Genomic DNA, 26,171 nt, shown 5'->3' on the forward strand with positions numbered 1-26,171 from the left:
AACCTCCAAAATGGCTTAAAATTGAACTTTATCTTCTGGTATGGAACAATAGCTTGAGGAGATTTAGAGGACGAATGAACCCTATAAAAGAATCTTTTAAAGGGTGTAGTAGTACAAATGGCAGTTTTATACGCAAATTAGGCCAAACAGTCTATTTTGCCCTTTGACCTGATATTAATATAAACCGTGATATGTTGTATAATCTTTCAGTAGAACTCTTTTTTGCCATGTTAATTTCTTGTAGGTTAAATACAGATTTCTAGAATAAATGCTAAAATCATGCAGACATACATGCATATATACACATACACATATATCAACATAATCTGAATATCCTACTTTCCTAATTTAGAAAGATAATAAATTATTTTTTAAATATATGTATATCCAACTGATAAGGAGAACAGAAAAGAAATTACTACTTTAAGGGCAATATCCTAGATAGTTCTGTTGCCTTAAGTTTAGAAGAGCCTTTGTAGAGTTTCTAGTTTTGGCAGTCATTTAACAATGCTCCTTGATAAAATTTAAAGAGATTTGGAAATATCCAAATATCCCATTCCCCTCCTCCTCTCTCAAATAAAACAATAAATCTAAGAAAAAAAAATCATGCAGTATACTTTGGGAAAATGTAGATGTCCAAGGTGTCCAAACCCAAACCCTAAACTAGAGAGTCTTTGATTGGTTAAATGTCAGGAGAGCCATGGAATCTGTATTTTATAAATACAATCTGTATTTTATAAATTTAATCTGTATTTTATAAAATTTAAAGAGATTTGGAAATATCCAAATATTCCATTCCCCTCCTCCTCTTTCAAATAAAACAATAAATCTAAGAAAAAAAATCATGTAGTATACTTCAGGAAAATGTAGATATCCAAGGTGTCCAAACCCTACACTAGAGAGTCTTTGATTTGTTAAATGGCAGGAGAGCCATGGAATCTGTATTTTAATAAGGACAGCACATTATTCTGATGTAGTTGGTTCACTTGGAGCACAATTTGAGAAAATGGAATAGAATCCCCTTGGAACCAGCATGTGTAGTTGCATATTAAGCAGCAATTTGTAAGTTTGTACCTGAGCATCTGTAATAGAAAAATTCAATGCTAAATGAATGAGTGTGATCCAGGGGCTTGAAAAGTACAAATAAAACATGTCAAGATGATACAGCTTTAGATCAGTATATATTCAAGTACTGTCACTTCAAACATTTTAAAACTCAGCTTTATGTTTCACATAAAGTACTGTCCCCAAATTATTTTTGAATGAATGAGAGAATAAATGAATGATAGATAAGCAAAATATAATATATATATTATATGTATTATTTTATAACAAAATTATTATATATAATATATACTATATATTTATAGTATATATAATATAGTATATTTATTTATATTTATACTGTATATTTATAGTATATATATAATATAGTATATATATAAATATATAGTATATATTTATAATTTATACTAATATAAATATATATATATATTAGTTTATATTCCTTGCACTTACATGGAGTGTAATCAGTAATAAGGAGGATAGATTTCTGGCATACACATGTGATGGAACTATCCATTAGCAAGGAAATAAATGAGAAATGCAAATATACCTACTTATAAAGCCATAGGTTTAATCAATGTGTATTTTTCTAGTCAAGTTCAAATTATTTGCTAAAGCCTTGGCTTCAACTATTACAGATACTGCAGTACTTACTAGCACAGTGAAAGGCCAAATTTAGCCCATCCACTAGTTGAATTCCACCAAGGGAGATGCCTGGGTGGCTCAGTGGTTGAGCATCTGCCTTTAGCCCAGGGCGTGATCCCTGGGTCCCGAGATCAGGTCCCACATCGGGCTCCCCACAGGGAACCTGCTTCTCCTCCCTCTACCTGTGTATCTGCCTCTCTCTGGGTCTCTCATGAATAAATAAATAAAACCTTAAAAAAATACGACCAAGGAACATCACTTGACACAACATGGAGCAAAAGAATACTCCCTGCTTAAATTGCTGAGACATGAAATTATGAGATATGATACAATTTTTTAGCTTTTGTGTTTTATAATAATTTGTTTCACAGAACTAGATAACTGGAACAGAAGCATTTCTTCACTATCTTTTCCTAAATGTCAACCACCTTCCCAATTTTTCACCATATACTTCGTGTAACTAATATACATAGATAAATATGTATGCCATTTATCAATGTATACATGTACTTGTATATATACGTATAACATTTATCAATACATAGCATCATATTTGTTTTAGTTTTTTGTGAATGTTTTCTCCTACAGAATATAAAATTAATGAAAGCTGAGACTCCATATGATGTGTTTACTTGGGTATACCATCCACTAGAACAGTGTTTGGCATATAACAGGCACTTAAAATATTTATCACAATGTTGAAATGACCAAATGATATCATTTTTTAACAAATACCATCAAAGAGCATGTATTCATTTAGGTAAAAATTCTCAGAAATTAACTAATGGAGAATCTATCAAAAATATTTATAAAAACATCAACTTCAACTGAAAATGAAAATCTTGAATAGTATGTTGCACTGTTTTTAATTTCTCAAGTCCAGTTTGTAATTTAGAGAAATGGTAAGAGAGGTGGAAGGCAAAATGGTATTAAATTATATTTTTAAAAGCAGGTCTAATTATGAAAAATGTTTAAATGTTGAACCCAATGAAATGTAAGGTTTTTCTTAAGGGAAACTTCTCTATATAGCTAAAATAACATGCATTTTTATTTGTTATCTTTGTGTTTGCTCATTCAGAAAAGCAATCATATTTATTATTTTTCTAGTGAATACTTCAAAGAAATCCGAGATTTAAAGAATCACTAATATGAAAATAGGAATACAGAATATGAAATACGTTCTGTACTTCCTTTGTAATATCAGACTGAATTTCAGCACAAAAACTGCATGATTAATTACTTAAAAGCTTTAAAACTCATTCAGTAATCTTAAAGATTTGCTTTGAGTTAAGGTCTAACCTCATAAAAGCAGTTTTTCCAGTAAATTGATTCTGCACAATACATCACAAACATACTGATTTCCTCTAAAAAGTATCTGAATCCTCAATGATAATAGTGTTCAAATATTCATTTCAAGAAAATCCTTTAGAGTTAACATAGTAAAATGAAAAAAAAAACAAGATAATAAGCAGAACAACAAAAACAAAATAAAATGGCAAATCTCAGTATGTGTATTAGAATCAAATTCTACCTGAAATGAATTTTAAATCAAGTCTTTCTAACAATTATTTAATGAAGGCATAAGATTGTGATGTGTTGTGGCTCCAAAATCAGAAAGACATAATTTTAGATTCAGATTTCACTATGTTAAAACTGTGTGACCTTGACAATTGAAAATTTCTTTTTCTCCAATCTTCATTTATGAAATTTAAGTGACAGTAGTATGTACCTCATTTTTTTAATTTTTAATTTAAATTTTAATTAGGAGTAGAATTCAGTGAGTCATCACTTACATACAACACCCAGTGCTCATCACAAGTGCCCTCCTAAATGCCCATCGCTCATCTAGTCTATCCCCCACCCACCTCCCTCCATTCAACCCTCAGTTTGTTCTCTATCCTTAAGTCTCTTATGGCTTGTTTCCCTCTCCCCTTTTATTTTCTTTTCCTCCTTCCTATATGTCCATCTGTTCTCTTTCTTAAATTCCACATATGAGTGAGATTATGTGGCATTTGTCTTTCTCTGACTGACTTATTTCACCTGTACCTTGTTTTAAAGTAGTGAAAGTTGCATGAAATAATGCAGTTAAAATTTGTGGCACATGGGATGCAATTATAAGTGTTGGTAAATATTATTATTAATGCTAAAAATAATTACCTGAAATTATTTTATATTTAGTTATCTGAAATCAAATAATTCAGAACTAGTAATGAAAAGAAGGAACAAAACAAATTTCTGAATAGTTTTCAGTTATAATATATTCATCATAGAAAAAAAATCAATTTTCAAGCTCATTTCTACCAAACTTTATTTTATTTTTTTAAAGACTTGTTTATTTTTTCATCAGAGACATAGAGAGAGAGAAACAGAGACATAGGCAGAGGGAGAAGCAGGCTCCCCATAGGGAGCTCAATTCAGGACTTGATCTGGAATCCTGGGATGGCATCCTGAGCCAAAGGCAGACACTCAACTACTGAGCCACCCAGGCATCCCCATTTCCACAAAATTTTAAATTTATTATCGATAAAATAATATGCATATCTGCTTAATTTATATTAACATTTGTTTTAATATATAAACTTTTGATCTAGGAAATGACTTAAGGACTATGACATATGTACACAATTTTTTGTGTTTCTTTGAAAAAGTCCATATTTTATTCTTTTGATTGTTGAATTTTAGTGGAACATTTCGTAAAATTTTTAAAAAGAAAGAACTTAAAAAGTGCCTTTTCAAGTGCTCTTATATTTCAGCTATTTTTTTAATGAATCTTTTGTCATGTCTTTTGTCCACATGCTGCTAATCAATGATTTTATACTGGTTTTAACCAGTTGGCTTTTCATGACAAGTTTAATGATTTCTATTACTACCCTGATTTTCTGTGACATCTCACTGTGAACACCTAAATGTTCAAGGAAAACATTTGATTCATTTCTTCTGATATGCTGGTCATCCAATCTCAACAACTTGCTGCTTCGTGCAATAACAACTCCTCACTGCCTTAACCATTACTGCCCTAATCCTAGCAACTATAATATTTAGCCTAGGTTGCTATTACAACCTAAACAATCTCCTAAGTGCCCTTACTGATTTCGTTTTTATCTCTCTCCACCATCATATGTAGAATACGTTCAAGTTATTGACTGTAAGACTGCTTATAGTCTGGCATTCATCTAAGCCTTTTTATACCTCTTCTACCACATAGGTTTTCTATTTCCCATGTTTTTGGCCCTATTTACCATAACCTTTCTGCTGCTTCTTAAATACTCCCAAGAGTTTTCTAGACTCAAAGTTTGCATGTGGTATTCCCTCTACCCAGAAGTACATTGCCATGCCTCATATGACTCGGAGCTTCATATTATACATACCTCTTTTCAAAGGTTACATTCTTGAATGATTTTCTCTGACCACTCCATCACTATTCCTCCAGAATTCCTCTGTCTTGTTTTTATTTTTTCATAGCCTTATCATATACTTGCTTACTGCTATTCTGCTATGTAAAATAAGTTCAATGAAATTGGGTACTTTTTTCTGTTTTGTCCAGTATTTTATCAGCAATGGCTAGAACAGTGCACGGAACATAGTAGTGAAAATAAATAGATGGTAAAAGAATGAATAAATTTAATGATTATTTCAACATGATTGTAGCCATATTTTCACGGTGGGAAGAAGCATGCAAAGCTCTGTGTCTATTAAAAAAATTCAAAAGTAAAAAAAGAATCAAAGAAATCTGATTCAGACTCATGAACAAAGTATAAGTAAACAAGAAGATGCATGCTAAAAATTATGTCTACTTAATCTTAAATAGCACCGAGGAGACATAAATTAATGAAAAAGTAAGAAGCTAGCCAAATTTTATTTATTTTTGGAAAATAAATAGATTGCACTGGATCTTTTTTCTATTTCAAGAACAGTTTAAAATGTTTAAAAGAATATAGGATGAACTCAAACCTATGTTATTTTTAATTTGTAGATATATTATTTTCAAAATGTTTTCTTCCATACTATAGATTTTCTTTTTTATGCTATTGCAAATTCTATTTTATTAACATTTAATGTTGAATAAGATGTATCTCTTCTGAGCTTACCTTACATTTTGAAATATGAGGTTTTAGACTAATAAATATGCTTTACTCTTCCAACTTAACCTGTTAGGTAATAAAGAGATGGAGGGTTGTAGTAAAAAAACTCTTCGACTTGAACTGTATCATTTACTTTGTTTGCTGATGAGATGTGTCAACATTTACACAGTGAAGTGTGCCTAAATGTGTATTTCTATTTAAATCCAATTCATCTTCTTCAGAGTTTATGTGTGTATTCAAGGAACGAAATTGGATTCTCTTCGAGAACTAAAATCAGTTACCATTTATTTCAGGCAAAGAGGTAATCAACATGCTTGACTGGAGAAACTGTTCAAGACTTGAGATTTCCTAAACTGTTTTTGCACAAACAGTCTGAAACATAAAATATTAGGACATCTACTCAACTAATTTTGGAGGAATAGTATATTACACACAATTTATGACTGTGGTCTTACATGCCCTACATAAACCTATTTAAAAAAGGAACCCTAGAGCATCATAAAGAACGGGAAGTAGATAAAACTCAGAAAAAAAGGGAGTTTATGAACTCATAAATTTAATCTATTTAATTTTCCAACAGACTCACCTTACGAAATGGAGAAAGACTCCATTACTCTAGAGAGATGTAGTCAAAATCACATTGCTGCATGCCCTTTTAGATGGCCATCCTCTCCACAAGCAGGCATTTTTCCTGATCCACTTAGCATATATTATGTTAGTAATCACTCTAGAAGTATACTTGCAGGAAAATAAAAGTGGTACAAACAAAATTAAACTTATATTACTTTCTCTTCTAATTCCTATTAGAACGTAGTTTGGATTGATTATTTCTATTACTAGAGCATTTCTCAAAAATCCTAATGAACTTATAAACTACTATCCCACATGCCTTCAGGACCTTATAAATGAATTATTGGCTTAGTGTAAACTTATTCTAAAATGTGGTGAACATGTTTGCCAAAATTCTTGAGTCCCAGTTTAATCACCTTTTAAGGAATAGATTATATGCAAAATTAGTTTCATGATATGACTTGGAATATCTGGATAATTCTTAGGAAAGCTTTCTAAGTACCCAGAGTTTCTCTTTGTTTCTTTTCTAGTTTACAGCCACCTGTGCCATCTCAATTCCAACCCATGGCATCATCTCCCAAGTACCCAGTATCTTCTTGTCTTTCTCTGATTTTCACTGAACCCTACGCTTGTAAGTCTGCCCTTCTCCTTCAGCTCTCAGGTTAACAAATGCATTTACCTACTATTTATTGAGCATCTGCTGTTTCTAGAAACTGTGCCAGACCCTTACACATACACTTAATCTTCATAACCATCATGGATATTTCATCTCCATTTGGTGGAGAAGAAGCTAAAACCCAATGAGATTGGTACCAAAAACCTAACTTTTTCTGTGTTAAAAGAGTACTTTTCTGATTATAAGTACACTATTATTTAATGCAATACATTAAGAATATTTTGAGGCATGTAGATCATAAAATGTAGATAGAAGAGATTAAAAACTATCACTAAATGTTAATTACTCTAAAATTCTTAAATAGTTCAAAAAATCTTTACACATATATGCACAAAACTTGTCTTTCAACTCCAATATTGCATTTCTACTCCAAGTGATTCAGATATTATTTCTTTGTAATTTACACATCTGTTTATTTCGATAATTTTTTAAAGAATGGTACTTCAGGGCTCCTGTGTGGCTCAATCCATTAAGTGGCCTACTCTTAGTTTTGGCTCAGGCAGGTCATGATATCAGGATCTTGGAATCGAGCCTGTGTCTGGCTCCATGCCCAAAGGGTGGTCTGAGGATTCTCTCTCTCCCTCCTCTGCCCTCCCTCTGCTCACACTCTCTGTCTCTCAAATAAATAAATCTTAAATAGAAAAAAAGAATTGCATTTCAACAATTTCCATCAACCTAACAAATATTTAGGATTGTCAAACCAGGACACAAATTCAGTATGTTTAAAACTGATTTCATTTTTCTCGAATTTGTTCCCTCTGCTGACTTTCTTATAGCATGCTCCCAAATATCAAGACTGAAAACTGGTGTCAACTGTTACTGTTTGGTATTCAACAGAATCTGCTTTCCATACTTTTATTGCATTTGCTTTTTACATCTGTCCTATTATACAAGTGTGTCTTCTTATTTGAACATTGCAATAAATTAAAGAGGTCCCCTTGCTCTTCATTTAGCCAGAGATATCTGTAAGCATCACACACTTTTGATTAAAAGCCTTCAGTGATTTCTATAAGCATATCAAATAAACATCAAATACCTTGGCTGGAATGAATGCCTCTGAAACTTTTTTACAGTCTAAATCAAGACCCCAACAGTTAACCAGCGGAGACACCCAGGTGCCCCTCCACACGCTTTTTAGAATGAATTTGTTAATTTCTACAAAAGAATGAAGACTGCCAGAATTATTATTGGATTCACTGAATTTATGGATCAGCACTGGAAGAAATGCCATTATAATAATACTGAGTATTTGAATCCATAAACATAATGTGTTTCTTTAAGTATGCTTTGATTTATTTAATCATTATTGAAAATGATAGTGGCTATAGGATGATGTGGTCCCACACTAGCACTTGGGATGAGATCGTTGGGAGTGTCTTAAGAAGGATTCATTGTCTCAGAGCCCTGGAAGTTAGCAGTTCAAGATCGAGTTGTTAACAGAACCTTGATCCTTTGAAGGTGCTCAGGAAGATTTGGATCCAGATCTCTCTTCTAGTTTCCGGTAATTTCCTGGATTGTAGCAGTAGTATAGCTCCAGTCTTCACATGGTGTTCTCCCTCTGTGCGTGTCTTTGTGTCCAAGTCTTCTCTGTCAAACTGGATTAGGATCTACTTTAATTACTTAATTTTAAATTGTTTACTTGTATAAAGACCCCCATACCTCATACTCTGAGGTATTGGGAGTTAGGACTTGAAAGTACAAATTTTGAGGAGGAAGCAGTTCAACTTATAACACACACTTAACTGTATTTTCTCTTTCCAAAGCCCTTAATTCTTCGTTTTTTTGTTTTTTTTTTTTTTTTGTAAAATTTAAACCCATGTTCAGATCTCTTTTCAAAACTCAATGTTACCCATACACAGATGTATTATATTTTTTCATTACAAAATTTTGAAATATTTAGACCGCATTAAAGATTAAGAAAATTACCATAACAACATAGTTTTCTTTTTTGTCCTTTTGTTAATTATTTCCTAAAATCCAAGACAGTTCATGTTTCTTGCTTTTAATTTTTATATAATAAAAAAAAGTTCTGGACACTTTGCTGCAAACATCAACTCATAAATAATAAAATGTCAGAGTGGCTCAAAGTAAAATAATTCATATTTCTTAGAACCACACAGAGAATAAGTAGTAAAACATTCTCTGTTAGGAAAAAGAAAAAACTAGAATCATGTGATACATTAATACTTTAAGCTTTGTGACATCAAAATACATCAAATACAGTGCTTATAAAGTTGCACCTAGAACCTTGGTGATTATGATCTATAAAATTAGCTTGCACTTGGGACCATATAGTAGTAAGTTAATGTCCCTTCTTTGTGGTTTCTTAGAAATAGGGTGTTCTTATTAGATCTTCTATATAGATTTATCCCTCTATCTCCAACAGTGTTATTTGGGCCTCAATATTCTAAACCAATTTGATATGCTGTTTAATTTATTAAAGAGCAAATCATATCAAACATCAATAAACAAAAAGCACATAAACTACTTCTTTAGATTTGGAGGAGCATCTAAGAGACTTGTTTGAGACTATTAGCAACATAAATTATTGCCTTTAACCAATAATCAGATGCTTAGTTGTACTATATACTTCTCAACTGATAAAAGTCCAACAAAATGAACTTTGAAAATAAAAAATAAAATTACTGCTATAACTTCACAGAATCTGGAGATGGGAAAGTGAAAGGGGAAGAAGAAGTGGAAAGACAAGGCTTTTTTCTCCTTACCTCTGATACTGGTAACTCAAAAGACAGCCTTTATAGCTCACAATCACTAGGCACACTGAAGATATTAAAAACGCATTTACCTCTGAAGAAATTTGTATACTATTAGAGAGTTATTATAGGACCAACCAAATCCTGGATGAATGTGAAGATATTGTTTGGAGATAGGTTGTTAAAAGGGACAAACGAATAAGGAATGAGGGAAAGCAAGAGGAAATTTTGTGAGAATGGAGTGGAATTAGACAAATCATTGATTTGTGATTAGTGATTTGTAACATGTATGTGCATTTTCATACAAAACATTTGAATATCTGGCTTATCTGAAACAAAAATTCAAAGCAAGCAAAAAATATACATATAGAATACACACAGATGGGTGTTTATTACAGTACTGCTTCTCACAGTGAACAAACAGAAACTGGCAATAACTTGAGTGTCCATCAGAAAGGGAATGGCTATGGTTAACTAAATTGCGGTATAGACATACAATAGATTTTGCTTATACTAAAAAAAAAAAAAAAAAATAGTAGCCACTTACCCGGAAGATGGTTCATGCCATATAAGTGAAGAAGTAAGTGCAGATTTTGAGCGCATTAATATCTTTATTACTTTTGAACATAATTGGTTTTTAATGACAAAACCAATGAAGATAGGAGGGAAAGAAAGGAAGGGAAGGAGGAAAGAAAAAAGGAAAGAATAAAAGAAAAAAGTAAGGAAGGTAGGAAAGAAAGAAGGAAAAAAAGGAAGGGAGAAAGGAAGACAGGCAGGAAAATACTCCATATTAGCCCTATAATCATTCCATATTAATTTTTGATAATCTTTGAAAACTATGAGGGGAGATGATAAGTTTATATATGCCTATAAAATGTTATATATATCTTCACATGAACACACCTATAGTCTTACATACATGTTTCTATAAGATCATCCTAGTTTTTCTATAAGGTTTTTGAAATATATTCTAAAATTTAAAGTTTAATGTAAATATATTCTATTATATACTTCAGATGAACACAAGGTAGCTTTTCACTATATCACTATTCTAAAGCATCCTATCAAAAAAGAGTAAAGAAAGAAAAATAAAATGGAAGGACCGAAAAAAAAGAAGGTCCTTAAAAATACATGTAAGAAATTCAAGTGTGAAAACCTTAGTGAGATTAGTATTTTTGTTGAGCTAAATAATATAATATCAATATCAGCTGCATAGTTTAATTTAGATTCTGTAACTCATTTTATTTGGTTCTCAAATTTTATCCCTAAAGAGTTTAGTTTACTATGTTGAGCTAAAAACCCTTTTAGCCTCTAAAAATATAATTTCAATGTTTGCCTCCACATTTGTATCAGTATTAAATTTGGTAAGCTCATATTCTTCATGTAATTATGAGTAAAAAATGCATGGTCAAAATGAACTGAGTGAATTTTAAGCCCATTGATCAACAGGATTTAAAATAAATAATTAATGTAGGTAAGTGCTATTCTCAAATCAAAGTAATAGTTGAATGATTTAACTTCCTTAATAATAAAATATTACATTGCTTGAGATGCCTAGGTAGCTCAGTTGGTTAAGCTCTACCTTCAGCTAGGGTCCTGATCCCAACGTCTTAGGGATCCAACCTGGCACCTCACTGGGCTCCTCGCTCAGTCTCTCTCCCTCGAATAAATAATAAAATCTTAAAAGAAATTACATTGCTTGTTTCAATGAGGGGACCAATCGCTTCCAATTTTTTCTGAATTCTAAATGCATTGCCAAAGTTAGTTCAATTGTCCTTTGGATTTTCACAAAATTAAATTCTAATCAAGTGTGATCCTGGAGTCCTGGGATTGAGTCCCACGTTGGGCTCCCTACATGAAGCCTGCTTCTCCCTCTGCCTGTGTCTTTGCCTCTCTCTCTCTCTCTCTCTCTCTCTTTCTGTGTGTCTCTCATAAATAAATAAATAAAATCTTAAAAAAAAGTTTTTTTATTAAAGTTTTAATCTTCATGGGATTAGTGTTACAATTCTGGACCATTCATTAGCATTTTATCTGAGGCTCTGAAAAAAAACTCCATATGGTGTTAACAGTTTTTCTTTAGAAGTCTCTCCAATTTTTTTTCTCTTAAAAATCATTTTTGCTTTTGTTCTAAAATCCTTTTTCTGAATTGCTTTTTAACCTTTTGATTATGAGAAGAATCACTGCTTAAATAGTTTCAAGCTTATTGAGGAAAAAGTTATTACAGATAATTATATAAATAATTGATGATTTCTGTTTTGATAAATTCAGTGAATGAACAATTCAGTATAATCCACACAGATTCAAGTGCCTATCCCAGTTTGGAGCCGAGTGAAAAGTGCTGAATAAAGGGACATGTAAATGAATACTTGATATTGTAAATAGCCAGGCTGGAAGTCAGCAGGAGGAATAGTAATTCCAAGCAAAGGTAATATATCTTGGAAGATCTTCATGAGGGAAGGAATATAACAAACTTGAGGAGATTGAAGGAGGAAAATCTGGCAAAATAAATATAGCAAGGAGTAGAGTATACTGGTTCAAGGGTGGAAAGTAGTGACTGGTCAGATTATGCAAAATCTTGAAAGCCATATTAAATAGCTTAGACATTAGAAGGTTCTGATATATGGTAACAGACTAAGAGGGCAGGTTAATTTGCATTTTAAATTATTTTCCTGGCTACTGGAAAGAACAATGCATTGTAGAAAAGAAGAGTGGATACAGATGCAGGAGGTGAAAAGCTATTGCAATATTGTTGAAGAGGAAGAATGAAAGCTTAGAGTGGTGGCTGAAGTGAGTTGAATTTGAAAAATACGTTAGAGATTAAATTTGCTAAAACAGTGGCTAGTTTTGAGGGAGAGGAGAATGTCAAGAATAATTCTCAATCACTAGACAGATTTAAGTTGATACAATTTGAAATAGATTTTTAAAAATTTCAAATAGATAAGGAATGTCACTTTAAATCTATGAGAGTAGTGTACTTCTAATTCTCAATTATCCCAAATATGATACACAATATACTTATTTAACTAGCATTTACTAGTGTCTAAAATGAACCACTATATAAGATGTATAAGACATTTCTAGGTCAGATTATCCTAGCTTAGAGGTAAGTAAAATAAATAAACTGTAATCCTATTGCTAAATGCTTAGCCCAGATATTTTAACAGTATTCTTTCTGAAAGAATTGAGAGCAATATACATTATGGCTAGAGAGGTATTTGATTAAAGTTTAATTATATAAGGAATTAAAGATCTTGAGATCTTCTCATCAAGATTAAGTAAGGAAAAAGTCACATTTCTAGAAAGTATACTCATAATAAAACTAAAAATGTGTGTTAATAACAATTATCACCTTAGTTCTTATGATTCATCTTATGGGGAAATATTCCCTACTTAACAATTTTAAGGCAGAGAATCAACCTAGCTCTACTCAGAGCTGAATTGAGATCATGAGTATGATAAATGGTGTTAATGTTCCATAGACTGACATTGCTGTAGTTACGTCAACCTGGTTGATAATAGTCTGGTATCAAATATCATCTGATAAACTTTTGGCTTTGCTTAGAATACAGAAAACTGGAAAGAGCAGAACTCACATCCTAACAAGAAAAAAAATTATATAATTTTCTCTATACCCATAGAGAAATTTTCTCTGAACCCATTGGTAAGCTGAGATATTGGAGCCAACAACTAACATGGACCCTAAGGAAAGACAGCTGTGTCCTAGGAGTGATGAGAAGTGAGTACAGACTGATAGTAGACCATGGGAAAAAATGGTTAAGAGTTTTAGCTCAAATTTTTAACAATTGCCTAAGGGCCAAGTGTGAGCTAGCATGAGTATAAACTCCGTGGAAACCATAGATAGGAAAGTTTACACTTATGGCATTCTCTTTTCAGAGATCTGTGTTGGGACTTTATAAGAAGGATTGGAGGCAGATAGGGGACGAGAAAGTTTTTTTGTTGGCATAGAAGAGAATGAGGGTAATTGTTGCTGTTGTCATAGTGAAAGGAATATCTGCCTCAATACTGCTTGCCTACAAAAATTAGGCCTTTAACTGCTGCGAGGGTTCAGCAACACTGTTGCCCCCAAATATAGTTGAAGACTCACTATGACTGGATTTTTGTTTTGAATACAAAATAAAGAACCTTTACTTATAAAGGGCCAGGGAGGAGAACTGTTCTGAGTCCAGATTATTTAAAAGATCTCTTAACCACTAGGGAAGGGTCAAGATTAGTGAAACAAAGTCTCAGCACTGAGATATATAGACACAGGACACACCTAAGATTAAAAATGGACCAGAATTACAGTGAATATACTCTACCTTCTATCACCAGTGTAGCAAAGTGAATTAGTTGGGTTATCCAGAGAAGTAAAACAAATAGGGCATTGACTGATTGATAGATTGATTGATTAGAATTGGCCCACACAGTTAGGGAGGGTAAGTTCCAAGATCTGCAGATCAAATGGCCTGACAGAGTCAATGGTATAACGTCCCAGTTAGGTTCTGAAGGCAGGAAGGACACTGATGTCTTTATATAAGACCTGTAGGCAGAGAGAACAAATTGTTTCTTGTTCAGCTTTTGGTACCATTCAGGTCTTCTAAGAATTAGATGAAGCCCATTCATTAGAGAGGGTAATCTGCTTTACTTAGTCTGCTAATTCAAATGTTAATCTCTCCCAGAAACATCTTAATGGATACTCAGAATAATGTTTAACCAAATGGGCATCCTGTGACCTAGTCACATTGATGTATAAAATTAACCATCATACAAGACCTGAGTAATAACTAAGAATAGTTTATCATGAGGTAGGCAGCAAGATACGGAGAGAGACCACATGCAGAGAAAGCCTAAAGATGAGAGTAGTCAGGAACACTGAGGAATATTTATTTGATAGAGGACCTTATCCATTGTTAATTTAAAAAGAACTCTCAAAACTCTAGCAAACAATCCTCCACATTAAATGCAAGGTGAATCTAGAGGATTTTGACACTAAATATATTTTAAAAGTATAACTGACATTACAAATAACTTTATATTCATAAAAGCAATATCTTAGGGGATCCCTGGGTGGCTCAGCGGTTTAGCGCCTACCTTTGGCCTAAGGTGTGATCCTGGAGACCCGGGATCGAGTCCCACGTCAGGCTCCCTGCATGGAGCCTGCTTCTGCCTCTGCCTGTGTCTCTGCTTCTCTCTCTCTCTGTATCTCTCATGAATAAATAAATAAAATCTTCAAAAAAATATTTAAAAAAAATAAAAGCAACATCTTAGATGAAATGGGTAATTGTCTAGAAATACACTAATTTCTGAAATTTAACCAAGAGGAAATAAATAATCTGAATAGTCCTATATATAGTGAAGGATGTCTTAACTGCTATTTCTACCAAATACTTAACCGAGAAATAATACACATTTTACCAAAACTATTTCAAGATATAGAAGATGAAGGAACACATTTTTACGTGTACCTTTTTCACTCTGATACTAAGTCCAGTCAAAGACATTACAAGAGGGCCATATTTATCACAGTATAGATTTGACTGATTTTATTTGCTAATATTTTGTTGAAAATGTTTGCATTATTCATGTGGACAATTTACAAAGTAATTCAGTGGATAAAGTATGGTCTTTTCTGCAAATGATGATGATATAATTCGTAATCTATATAGGTAAAAAATGAACTGTATTTCATACTTTATACCATATGCAAAAATGTATGCAATAATGACAAATTTAAATTCATATAAATTAAAATTTAATACTTTTTTGCAAACACATACCATACATAGGAGAAATATGTGTAAAATATCTGATAGAGGAACTAATCCTTTATTAACATAAAAAAGAACTCTCAAAATTCCATAAGAAAATAAACCACATGAGAAAAAAATGGGTAAAATATTTGACCAGATACTTCACCAAAGAATGTATATGTACATTAGTGTAACAATATTGAAAATGCATCTATAAAGATAGAAAACATATCTATTGTTGGCAGGCACTAGGAATGTTGGAAGATTAGACTATTAGAGTATGTGAGGGAAATTGTGGGGGGATGGAATTATTCTATATATTAATTATGGGAATTATTCTATATATTAATTATATATTAATAATGATATTAATTATTAATTATATTATGTATGGCTACATGACTGTAAATTCTAGACCTGTGTGCTGAAATAAGTGAATTGCTTCTTTTAAATTATACCTTAAATTATACCATAAAAGAACATTTAAATGAGGAAAGAAGATACTAAAAAGATACTTCTGCAAAGAAAGAAGGTACTAAAATTGGTTTTCACTAAAAGCACAGAAGTACCATCAATGTATCGTTAGCTCCAAGTATCCTGAAATAATACTCTACTTATAAATATATAATACTATGATACTAGATGTGAGAGAATGGGGCAATAAATATTTGTTGTTAGTTCTGTTATAATATCTGCATTTAATTTTTTTAAAAAGATTTATTTATTCATGAGAGAGAGAGAGCAAGCGAGGGCAGAGGGAGAGAGAAAACCTCAAGCAAATTCTGCACTGATAGGGGGCTCAATCTCGTGAACCAGAGATCATGACCTGAGCCAAAACCAAGAGTTTATCACTGAACTCACTGAGCTACCCAGGTGCCCCGCCCCCGCATTTAATTTTTAAAGTACCTTAGATAAAGAGCATTGCACTTTGATGCATTAAAGAAAGTTGAAGGGCAGGCCTCGGGGCTTAGCGGTTTAGCCCTGCCTTCATGAAGCCCAGGGTGTGATCCTGGAGACCCAGGATTGAGTCCCACATCAGGCTCCCTGCAAGGAGCCTGCTTCTGCCTTTGCCAGTGTCTCTGCCTCTCTCTCTCCGTCTCTAATAAATAAATAAAATCTTAAAAAAAGAAAGTTGAATAAGCAAGAATAAAAGTTGTCTTTTTTATAGCGATGTATTAGATTATGTACTTAGTGTTTAAAAAATGATGGAGGCTGATTTCTTGCCCCAAGAGACCATCTCAGTCCACTGGAGTCCAGAAATGTAATTGAATAGTAACAATATTCCATATGTGCTGTAAGCCTTGTATATACAAGGAATTTGAGAATTTCTACTGACAGTGGCCTTCCCAGTAACAGGACTATATGAGAAGCAGAAGACTATTAGAAATCCATTGCATTTCTAAAAATGAAACAATTGATGGGATCAAAGGTGGAAGGTATTAATTCCCAAGGAAAAACAAAAACATATTTCTCCCATTTGATATTCACCCTCACTCCCATACAAGCCCAGTATCTGCCATACACAACCATGCTTGCTTTCCTCTACCTTTCTGCCTTTATTTCAGTAGTTACAGAAATATTCACACATGTTAATTATTTTTATGAGATTGAGCCATTTCTTTCTTCCAATTCTGTTCATTTATAGAAATATATTTCTTCAATTAATATCCCCATTCAAATTTTGTTCACACCTGTTTTCATGTAATTCTGAACAGTGGAGCTAGGTATAAATACTTTTAATAAATGGGGTCCTAGGTTTCTGAAGTCTAGGAACTCTAACATAAAGCAGAATGACATAAAAGACAGAATGTCACTCTTGTCTTCATAGACGTGATTTCAAATTGACTCTGATAATTCTTAAGGTTTTCCAAACACTGAATTACATTTTTTTTTTGCCAATGTAGTTTCCCTGTCCTTCCACCAAGTGTTCTCAACAGATAATAATACCAGACATAAAACTGATTTTGAGGAACTCTTCACTTGCTGACAACAGTAGATAATTTTGACAGCTCTTTCTGATTTTTTTTTGTAATCGTCACTTAGGAAACCGAGTATTTTCTTTGAGTCTAACAATGTTTCATACAGGGCGGTCACAATCCTGGCTATGAAGTGCCCAATTTTTGAACAAAGGGGATAACTAACAGAGGACTTTATTTCCAACCATAGAAAACAAGTTGTTTCATACAGGAGAATATCTGCATTTTCATTCATGGTATTTTGGAACCATGTTTATGAGCAATGAATTTCACAGACCAAGGGTTGGGTGCACATCTTTATTATAATGTGCTATGGTTTTAACCCACTTTACCTGTCACCAACATAATGAAATGTGACTTTGATGAACATGCTTAACAAGAAAACAAAAATCCACTGAACAGAATCTAGCACGCAACAATACGTTTAATCCTATAGCAACACAATTTATCCACTACCTTTTTGACATTTGATTGGAGCTATTCACGGGAAGCACACTTCATTCCCTTTATCAAGACCTCCAGGTTTGGATTTATTCTCTGAGAGGATAATCCTGCTGGTATGTTCAGTAATTCTGCAGTTGAAGCATTTAGTCACTGATCTGTTGCAATAATATGATAGAAATAAAATGGGTACTCCTTGAAGGAATGGATTTTGCATCATAAATATGTAGTCATAGGACAAATACAGAAAGCAATGAATAAAAATTTCCACATCCTAGAATTACGTATGTGCTTATTTTGAAGGTTTGGAATGTATTTAACATTTCCTTTAGGCAAAATTTCTCCAGAATAGAAGGATGCCAATATAATACATATATTTGAGCAAACTCAGAAAAGAACCAAATTTAAGAATGAGAATTTAGGCAATTGGATTTCTCAAATTATGGACAAATAATTTCATAAAATTGTAAAATGCAGGTTTTCTATTTTAATATTTTGCTGCTGTCTTGTCAATTACTTCTTATTACTTCTCTGCTCACTCAATATTTTTTTAATTACAGCAATGTTGATAGTCTATGAACAAACATGAGGACATTCTTGATAGATCTCAATAATATAATCTGCAGATGAATATAGTTTGTTTCATCCTTAATTATATTCAAATATTTGAACTAATGCAACAATTTTACTCTTCATTACCTAACATGAATATATTTACAATTGTGTTGAAATCCCTATCAGTAGTCTTTTTAATGCCTCTTAAACACATAATATTCACATATCTAAATAATTCAATTCCTTTTTGTGTTTACTTTGTCTCTTATTTGTGTATCACCAATTCTGCTAATTAAAGGAGATTCTACTACTCTTTATCGAAAGTTCCTTCCTTCTGATTCACTCTTTAAGTCATTCACAGAAGTGCTTAATTCATTTTAAGCTGCTCTAGTTGCCACATGAGCAATTTCCTTTCTTATCCTTATCTCTCTGTGACATCTGACAGTCTCCAGGACCCCTGTTTGAAACTTTTTCCTAACCCTTGACTTCTAAATTTCCATCTTTCCAGATCCCCCTTCACCTTTCTCATCTCAGACTCTTTCGTGTGTGTGTGTGTGTGTGTGTGTGTGTGTGTCTCCCAACATTTCTCCTCCCTGGTTAAAGTCTGGTATTCTCAGGATTTCACTATCTAACCTTCTCTTTTCGCTTTTCTATGTGGTCCCCCCGCCCCCGTTTGAGAGGGGATCAGTCCTCTTTTTCAACACAACCTCATATCTATGAGACTCCCTAGTACATTTTCCCCATTATCAAAATTTCCACATCCTAATCTTAATGGTGTTAAGGACTGACTTGTGTCCCCCAAAATCCATGTGTTGAATTCTTAACCCTAATGTAATTATATGTGGAGATGGAGCCTTTAAAGAAACAATTCAGGTTAAATGAGGTCATAAGGGTTGGAGTCTAATCCAATGGGTGTGGTGAACTTACAAGAAGAGGAAAAGCTACCAGGGATGTGTGCACAGAAGAAAGACCATGTGAGGATACAAGGAGAGTAGGACTATCTGGAAGCCAAGGAGAGAAGCCTCAGAGAAACCAAACCTGGACCCTCTTTCTTGGACTCCAGCCTCCAGATCTGTGAGAAAATAAACTTGTTTAAGTCACTCAGTTTTTTTTTTTTTTTTTGTGAACTCTAGCAAACTAATACAAATGACACCTATTATTTTAAGGAGTCTGAGGTATGCCATAGGGTTTACTACATTAATTCTTCAGTGACAGCTTTAATTTCTTTGAACTTCACAGAAATATTGTAAGGTCAGGCTATGGTCTGAATGTTTTTGTTCTCCCCAAATTCATATACATATAATTCTAAAACCCAAAGTGATGGATGGTTTTAGGAGGTGTAGACTTCTGGAGGTAATTAGTCACGAGGGCATAGCCCTTGAGAATTAATGGGATTTGTGACTTTATAAAAGAAAATCAGAGAGTTCCCTTACCCCTTCCACTATGTGAGTGATAGAAGAGCTTGGTTCTTGTCTCATGGAGTCAAAGAATGAATCTCACAGACAATAGAAAGTGAGCAAAGAAATAGACCTTTGTTAAGCAGAGATATAGAGGAAGCTCTCAAAAGTGAGAGGAGTCCAGCAGGCTTGCCAGTGAGGGCTTTTATAGTCTGTCTTTTATAAAAAACTGACCAGGGAACTTGGTAAACTTCTTGTCAATATCACGGTGGATTTGTAAATATCATGTCTATATTTAGAACAAACATGGTGGACTTGTAACTTTCATGAAAAACAGATGTTCTTGTAAATATCATGAGCCCAAACAAAGTGTTCCCTTCTCTCTGGTTAATACCCCCTTCATAATATTTCTCTACATCTGGGATTTCTGTGAGCCTAGTTAGGTAGCCCATGGCCTTGAGTTACTTGTGCCATCCTGGTTTGAGCAGGGACTCTTGATAACCCTTAATGATATTATTTCTTGTAGTCAGGTGAGTTTCTGTGATAATTTAGTAGCCCTTACAGGAGGATATCCCAAACATTTTGGAGTTAGGGAGCCAGGTATATTTTTGTCTGTTTTTACTGTCTTATCTCTGTTTTCTTGGGATGGGTGGGAGCCTGACTCTGGCGCCTTTCCATGTCCTTGGGGTTTATGGGAGTCCACAGATTCCTGGGAGCCTGACTCTGGGCCTTTCCCTTATCCTTCCCTGCCTAGCCCCATCTACCTCTAATTCGCTCCTACATCAAGAGGATACAGCGAAAGTCTGCAACCTGGAAGAGGGCTCTCACCCCACTGTACTGGCACGCTGATCTTGGACTTCCAGCCTCCAGATCTGTGAGGAAACATTTTTCAGTCTAACATTTTGTTATAGCTCCATAACCACACTGAAATAGGGCAAGATGCATAGTACTAAAGAATACCAGATCCCTAGGAACATTGCTTAAAAGAGCTAAACTGAAGACTGAGCTGCTGATTTAATAGTAGAAGTAGTTGTTGTTGTTGCCTCTTCTCTTATTGTCAGCTGCTTTCTCACTCCCCCCATTCCCTTGACTTCTTTTGGTTTGTTTTGTGCTCTGAAATTTGGCATCTGGCTCTACCCAAGACTTTAAAATCTAGGCCTTTAGTGCTTATATCTCTTGATGAAAATTTTTTTACTATTTTTTTTACCTCACAAGATTCCGTGAAATTTGTAAGATTATTCTTTTCCTTCTCTGGATCTGTGGAAATAAATTAAAAGTGAGCCATATATAATGGACAAGCATTGAGAAAAAAGAATAACTTGTACAAACACCACAAAATATTGCAACCACTTTATCTTTAAAAGTTTTCAGATATGGGAGTTTAAATTGCCCACAATTCATTTGTTGAACAAAAACTCATGCATACATAGTAGACGTTATGTGCCAGAAAGTTAGTGTGGCAGGAAATAGAGAACGTCTACTCTATACAGAACATTTACATGATGCCGGAGAATATGCTAACTACTTCACAGACATTAATACATTTGATCTGCACTAGAACATTAAAAGATCTGCATCCTTTTTAAAGGATGAGGAAACTAGGGACATCTGGGTGGCTCAGCAGTTAAGCATCTGCCTTCAGTTCAGGACATGGTCCTGGAGTCTGGGGATCGGGTCCCATGTCAGGCTCCCTGCATGGAGCCTGCTTCTCCCTCTGCCTGTGTCTCTGCTACTCTCTGTGTCTCTCATGAATAAATAAATAAAATCTTTAAAAAAAAAAGGATGAGGAAACTGATAAATGAAAATAAACAAAAGAGAAGGAGCTGGTCTAGAGGTGAGGATGGTGTTTTCTGTTTCGAACATCCAGAACTCAGTAGCATTGCCATCATCTGATAGCAACTAGTTGTATGATGTTAGTCATGTCTCTCTCTCTTTTTTTAAAGATTTTATTTATTTATTCATGAGAGACACACACACAAAGAGAGGGACAGAGGCATAGGCAGAGGGAGAAGAAGCAGGCTCCATGCAAGGGGCCTGTTGCAGGACTCAATCCCAGGACCCCAGGATCATGCCCTGAGCCAAAGACAGATGCTCAACCACTGAGCCACCAGGCATCCCCAGGTTTCTTTAGTCTCTGAATTCATTGCCTCACTCCAAATGGGCATAATAATAGAATTGTTTCATAGGGTTATTGTTTATATGAGGCATTAAGTACAATGTCTTAAATAAGTTTCTCTGTGAACTGTCTGTAACTCCTCAAATAAAACATTTCTGTCAGTGTAAATCCTCCTTCAAACATCTTACGGTTCCAATTTTTAGTCTATATGATTGTTTAAACATGTTTCTCAATTTGGATGTATCAATCTTGTTTCATTATTACACAGTAATTACATGTGGATTTTTGATGAACTAATCTACCTGATTTTCCAACTATTGTAACTCATCAGTTTTTAATATTAATTTATTATGTGCCTACCTCAGTATTATTTGAAGGTAGAAAATTCTTTAAAGTATATTCTGTATTTATCCTTTTACTTTATATGATATTAAAGAGCACTGCTCTATAGGCTTTATAAATGAATGAAAACATTTCTTAAAATTGTTTACTCACAAGAAGTTTTTAATTTTATTTTTACCATGTCTGTTTTACCCCAAGTTATCTTTTTTAAAATTTCTTACAAGAGATTCTGAGGCTTTCTCTTCTTCTTTGTTTGAATCTCCTTGGTACACTTAAATAATACCTACATGATTTTTAGCCACTCTATTGGAAAGTTTGCTAGATTTTATTTTTAATCTATTCAAATATTTATTAACTGATTTGTCTTATGCCCCTTTGGTCATGCAAATATACTATCGACAGTACAACCGTTTTTGCTTTCCATTTCATTTTTTTGCACTATATCCTACTTCTTTCTCAGCAAACAAGACTCTACTTTTTAAAGGCTGTTTTGGCCTCATTTCTATTTCTTTTACTTTATTCATAAAATCCACTTATAACCTCAGATTGAGGTGATTTTTATTTATTTATTTTTAAGATTTTATTTATTTATTCATGAGATACAGAGAGAGAGAGAGAGAGAGAGAGGCAGAGACACAGGCAGAGGGAGAAGCAGGCTCCATGCAGGGAGCCCGATGTGGGACTCACCTTGGACTCCAGGATCACCCCCTGGGAGGAAGGTGGCGCTAAACTGCTGATCCACCCAGAATACCACTTGAGGTGATTTTTAAAAAATACTTGACATTCACACCTTAACATATTATCTTCCATATATGTAATAATACTTGCCTACCTTTGCAGTCTAAATAAATAACAAGTTTTGACCTTCTTGACAACTTGCTTTTTACCCTAGACAGTAGATGCTTACTTAACCTCAAGATCATTTTGTTAGTCTTCTCTTTTAAAAATAGTAAGTCTGTTAAGAATTCGAAATCAAATATAAACCACTGTATTTATCTATTTAATGACATTTTCCCTGACTATAAAGGCTATGCATAATTGCAAATGCCATCTGTTATCTGTGTCAGAATTTTAGAGGTCTTTGTTTAATGTGAATCCATGCAATAAAAGAACACTTTTAAAAATGTATATGCCACAATCATCCATCTCAGTAACTATTTATTGAGTTAGTTTTCTATTAACATATATATCAATAACAGTTATTTGAGTAATGATTTTGAGGGAAATACAGCCAAAGTATCTGTTATTGAATATCTGAGCTGATTTGATTAATGCGAATTATCTTTGAAGACTTTCAATAAAAATCATTGTAGGAGTTTCATGATTTGTAAAAATGAATGAATTTTCTAGAGGCAAGATGAATATTCTCAAGATTTATGAGCCAGAGTTCTTAAAACTCCAACACAACATTATTTAGTTTCTTAATTGGTCTCCCTACTGTACAAGTAAACAGAAATTATTCTCTCAGTTAATAACTAGAAAAGAGATCTTACACCATTTCCTTGGAGATAGCACACCTGAGTCCTTAGTCTAACTTTTAGAATAAAGATAAATTATCAGTTTCACTTTCCAATTTATACAATGTAGAGATATATACATGGTCACTGGCTGCATAAACTCTAAATATGTAAAAAATTTCCCCAAAATTAGAGGAATAAATACAAATGTCTCTCAAGAGATGTCAGAAGACCATCATGAGGTATAGCCTTTTCTCTCTTGAGATAAATGATTCTTCCTTCTGCTTTGCTGTATAAAATATGTAAGATTTTGTTCTAACTTTGTAGTCACTTTGGTGTTAACTTACATTCATGAAAATCTTTTGATGCTTACTCAGTAATAAATTGTGTTCTCTGTCTATTCTGTATGCTAGAGTAAGGTCTTGTATTGACAGAGTTGGTTTGTTTCCTCACACTATCTCCCTCTGTGATATCTTGTACACTGCTATCAACTTATAATTTTTTTTTATTTTTATTTTTTTTTATTTATTTTTTATTGATGTTCAATTTACTAACATACAGAATAACCCCCCGTGCCCGTCACCCATTCTCATTCATTTGGGGAATATAAATAATAGTGAAAGGGAATATAAGGGAAGGGAGAAGAAATGTGTGGGAAATATCAGAAAGGGAGACAGAACGTAAAGACTGCTAACTCAACTTATAATTTAAAATACAATCAAATTACCTTTGAGTTCATAAAATCATATTATTTGAAAACAGTGGAAAGCCATAGTGCATTTTTAATAGAATTTAACATCATAAAAGTAGACATATTCTGTATGTCTAGCATGTTTCATTATTTTGTTTTGGTTTAGTTTTTGGAATCACAGAAGTTAAATTTCATGTGGAAAAATAAACACTAGTGCAATAGAACAAAAGTAAATTATTCATTTGTTTGTACAAGTAAGTGTCATGAAGCAAAACATAAAGTTACCTACACTTTACAACTTTTACCAAGATAAATTAAATGAGAAATTTAAATAGAAATAAAATCTTATAATTAGGATACACGTACAAGAACTTCTTTAAATTTTATGAGTTGTATTTAACTGGATATTTATATTTAACTAGCTCAAAAGTCTTAAAAGAAAAAATATAAATATGATTTCACAAAAATATGAGTGGAAAAATTATCATAAGAAAATTCTAAATATACATAATATTGAAAAATTTTGTAATTCATATTTTAGACAGGTCTATTTTTTCATATAGTGAAATAAAACACTTCTAAGCATTCTTACAGTTTATCTGACAGGAATTTGAAAATAAAATTAGTATTATAATTTTTTGATCTGGTAATTTCAGTTAATGGAACTATTTACTCAGATTTGTTGATTACTAGAGGAGAATTCTATGCAGCCATTATATTTTTTTTGCAGGTATGAAGAGGTTTTCTGTACTATACACACTAACATGGATGATCTCTAGGCTACAATGTATTTTTTTAAAGATTTTATTTATCTATTTATGAGAGATGTAAGAGAGAGGCAGAGACACAGGCAGAGGGAGAAGCAGGCTCCCTTCAATGAGCCTGATGCAGAACCAATCTTGGATCATGCCCTGAGCTGAAAGCAGACACTTAACCACTGAGCCACTCAGGCATCCCAGGCTACAATATTATTGAAAAAGCAAGATGAAGAATAACAGATGGTATATTGTATAAAAAGGGAAGTGTATATATATATATGTGTGTGTATATATATGATATAGGTATATATATCATATATATGATATAGGCATATAACATCATTCTGAAAATATAATATTTTTTGCCTTTTATGGGATAAACTGGTTTGCATAATGTCATATAATTATTTTTTGTAACTTTAGTTATGAAATGAATGGGAATTGTAAGTGTTGGATTCAAAAGTATGAAATGTATGCAAATGAGCTGGCAAAGCAAATTTATGTTCTACTTACATGACAGATTATATTGGAAGAACTAGCCCTGTTCTTCAGGTAGACATGGTCTTCCTGAGCTTTCCTTTTTGCCTTTGTCAAATAGGTTAGATGTGTGTTTTTATACATTTTCTACAAAGTAGTTTCTTTTGCCTTACTACTGATACAACTTTTGACTTGTAACATTGCATAAGTAGGAGCTATCAGCTAGGATTCAGAAAATAACTCAGAATTAAACCCACTTCTGTAATTTATAGATATTTCAAGATGTTCCACCTTCTGGAGTCATCTGGTCCTTAAAGAAAAAGTATACACTTATTTTAGTGTACCCTGGATTTTTAGGGGAATAAAAAGAAAGAGAAAAAAAGGGATATCTAAAAGACCCTGTTGGCACAGTTACCCCTTACCAAAGCATCCTGAATTTTCTGACTTCTAAATTACTGT

This window comes from Canis lupus, chromosome 29, assembly GCF_011100685.1.
Source record: "Canis lupus familiaris isolate Mischka breed German Shepherd chromosome 29, alternate assembly UU_Cfam_GSD_1.0, whole genome shotgun sequence".
Classification (NCBI taxonomy): domain Eukaryota; kingdom Metazoa; phylum Chordata; class Mammalia; order Carnivora; family Canidae; genus Canis; species Canis lupus.